This window comes from Microtus ochrogaster, chromosome 24, assembly GCF_000317375.1.
Source record: "Microtus ochrogaster isolate Prairie Vole_2 chromosome 24, MicOch1.0, whole genome shotgun sequence".
NCBI classification, from domain to species: Eukaryota; Metazoa; Chordata; class Mammalia; order Rodentia; family Cricetidae; genus Microtus; species Microtus ochrogaster.
In genome coordinates this window covers 266,004-269,308 of record NC_022024.1, presented here as the reverse complement: position 1 = coordinate 269,308, position 3,305 = coordinate 266,004, and the positions used below count along the sequence as shown (strand labels likewise).

Here is a 3,305-nt window from a genome sequence, read left to right as displayed (position 1 = left end):
CTACCTCTTGCAAGAGTGTCCGTGCCATTACTACAACCCTCTTTTGAAAAAAAATTAATTATGGAGCCTGATGTGGTGATGCATACCTTCAGTCTCAGCACTTGGGAGGCACAGGCAGATGGACCTGTCTAGCCAAGTCTACATAATGAGACACTGTCAAAGAAAAAGAGAAAAGTTTGTGTGTCCCCTGTATGTGGGTGTGATATGCACATGAGTGTAGGAGTCCATAGCAGCCAGAGGTGTTAGATTCCCTAGAGTGGAGTTACAGGGGGCTTTGAGCCACTTGCCATGAGTGCTGGGAAACCAAACTTAGGACCACTGTAAGAGCAGTGTGTGTTCTTACCCACTGAGTCATGTCTCCAGTCTCATTATTTTCCTTAAAAAAAAAAAAAAAAAAAAACAGAAAACTCAACCTACATTGACTTGTGCTTCTGTGAGCACTTTTATGTGCTGTGATGTGCATATGAAGTCAGCTGACAGCTTGAGGGAGTCACGTGGGTCCTGAAGATCAGACTCTGGAGTGAGCTCGGGTCATAAGGTTTGGGCAGCAAGTTTCCTTATTTCCTGGCCTGTCTTGCCAGGCCCAGTGATTCTTTTTAAGAATTACTTTATGCATAATTATAGGAGTACAAACTTGAGTAGGAAATGGCTGTGAACTAAAACTATTATAAAAAGTATAATACAAAATGTATCATACAATGTTGAATGCCCCATTCATGTTTGTTGAAACCTTGGGTTATCAGTTAGAATTTCCTTGAAAAATAAATAATATTAAAGGCTACTAGAAGTTGATAAGACCTTGAAATGAATTGAGATGTTTGTGACCTAAGTAGGACCTTGCTCTTTTCCTGCCCTCCTTTCTAGTCTTTCTTGAATAGATAGTCATTTTCTATTTTTTAAGTAAGCAACAGTTTAGCTCTGCTTGCAGTTGTCTATTTGTAGTGGTTAACATGCACACTGACACTGAGCTACGTACTTAGACCGACTCAACTCAGTTTTGGGATGCAGCCTTTTGAGACTTTAGTAAAGGTACTTGGTTTTCATTCTGTAAAGATACACACACGGAATAGTGTTTTGATACTTTTTAAAGAAAAGGGTTGGTCTTTCTTCTTAAACCTTCCTTTTCCCTTCTCCCTCCTCCCTTTTTTTTTTTTTTAAGACAGTATATCACTACATAGCCCTGGCTGGGCTAGAACTCACTATATAGACCAGGCAGACCTTGAACTCACAGAGATCCACCTATGTCTGTCTCTTAAGTGTAGAAGGGAGCTGTGGGCCGCTTCCTGCTCCCGGCCGCCTGGCTAGCTTATGCCCCCAAATAACAACACACAAACTGTATTCATTTAAACACTGCCTGGCCCATTTCTATTAATGTGTGTAGCACCGAGGTGTCCATCCTGGGTCGGAGCTTTAGTGCATCTGCCCCAGAGAGCAGAGCTAATGCGTCTTAGCTCACTTCCTCTTCCTCCCAGCATTCTGTTCTGTTTACTCCACCCACCTAAAGGCTGGCCTATCAAATGGGCCAAGGCAGTTTCTTTATTAGCCAATGACCTTCCTCCATCACTTAAGTGCTGGGACTATAGGTGTATGCCACTATGTCTGCTCCCTTGATCCATTTTTAATAAGTCTTTCCAAGGGGGGAAAATACTGATTTGTAGTAGTTGCCGATTTTCATAGTATAAATGATATCATTTCTACAGTATAAAAACACTTAAGTTGGGAAGACCAATAGCATCTCCCAACCCTTTAAAGATGTTTTGAGACAAGATTTCTAGTATGCATCTCAAACTATTTTGGAGTTAGTGATTCTCCTCCTCCAGCCTCTGAAGGACCCTAGGATTATAGGATTACCACCACCATATTTGGCTAGTAGTGTGTATTTGAATACCGGTAGGTGTAGGCTTCAAAATACTATAAACCTTAAAAAGTTTATCCTTAGACTGGGCAGTGGTGGCACTCACCTTTAATCTCTGTGAGTTTGAGGCCAGTCTGGTCTACAGAGCGAGTGCCAGAACTGGCTCCAAAGCTACAGAGAAACCCTGTCTCGAAAAAACCAAAAAAGGGGGAGGAGGGATATCTTTAAACTGTGTTCAGAAACCTGTTCAGTTTGTAGACTGAATTGACCACTCTTGTAATCCACTATTCCATTCTGTATTCAGGGTGTATTGTGTTATGTGTTATTGTGTATACTGCACTACATACCTGTTTCCTGTGTACCATTGAGATCTCGCATATTGTATAATATAGTATTTCATTGAATTGTTATATGTTTGGGTTTCAATGCCAAAGTAGTGTCTATAAAAGGCACCAGGATCTTATCTTAACCCAGAACAAAGTAATGACTAATTTGATAACTGTGACTTTTTTTGGAGAGAGTATCCAGTTTGGCCTTGAATTTGTAATCTTTGAGCTTCTCCCTCTTGAATGTGCTGGAATTACTGGTGACCTCTAAGGCTATTCATAAAAGTCAGATGGTGGCACAGGGGCCATGCTAATCTTCTCTGTATTGTTCCAATTTTAGTGTACGTGCTGCCAAAGCGAGCACTCAAGTATCTTTTTTTTGGTTTTTCGAAACAGGGTTTCTTTGTAGTTTTGGATCCTCTCCTGAAACTAGCTTTTGTAGACCAAGCTATCCTCGAACTGACAGAGATCCACCTGCCTCTGCCTCCCGAGTGCTGGGTTTAAAGGCGTGCGCCACCACCGCCCCACTAAAGTATCTTAATAGTCATTCATTTAAATAAACCGACAGATTACTAGAAGAATTAAAGGGTCAGCTGTAAATTACGTATTTTCATTTTTGTATTTTAGTTCAGTTAAAGTAATTTTGGAAATTCTAGATCAGTTGTCAACCTTGTCACACCTGGCACTTTATTAATTTGTCCTGTAATTTTTACACGTATTAAGGCAAATTCCCAGGTAACAGCCTGTCTATGTATTTGGTTTATAATCTGTGTATTTCCATAGAATGCAGGAGTTTTTATGGTACTACATCATTTCAGAGTGCTCAGAGCCCAGGCCTGACTACACTGTTGATGGAAGTGCTTCAAGGTGGCAGTGATCGGTATTTGACTATGATTTTGAGTAATTTTGTCCTTCCCAGTTCTGAAATTTTAATGTTTTGAGAGCTTGATCTGTAAAACTAAATACCAACTTGTAGTAATATGAGCGGCGGGGCCCCAGCACCCCAGCCGCACCCCGCTGCCTGCAAGGCTAGCTTTACCCGAAATAATTACACAGACACTGTATTCATTTAAACACTGCTTGGCTCTTTAGCTCTAGCCCTTTTCTCGGCTAACTCTCGCACC

The 3,305-nt window shown here is 41.1% G+C and overlaps 1 protein-coding gene and 1 non-coding gene across 4 annotated transcripts in view; one reads left to right on the top strand and one right to left on the bottom strand.

Annotated features, from left to right (window-relative positions):
* Nucleotides 1–3,305, top strand: part of Mdm2 (MDM2 proto-oncogene) — a 23,040-nt gene that overhangs the window by 10,107 nt on the left and 9,628 nt on the right. The window lies entirely within an intron of this gene.
* LOC113457389 lies at nucleotides 2,434–2,545 on the bottom strand. Its single transcript, XR_003377977.1, has one exon. It is a non-coding gene; the product is annotated as a U6 spliceosomal RNA (small nuclear RNA).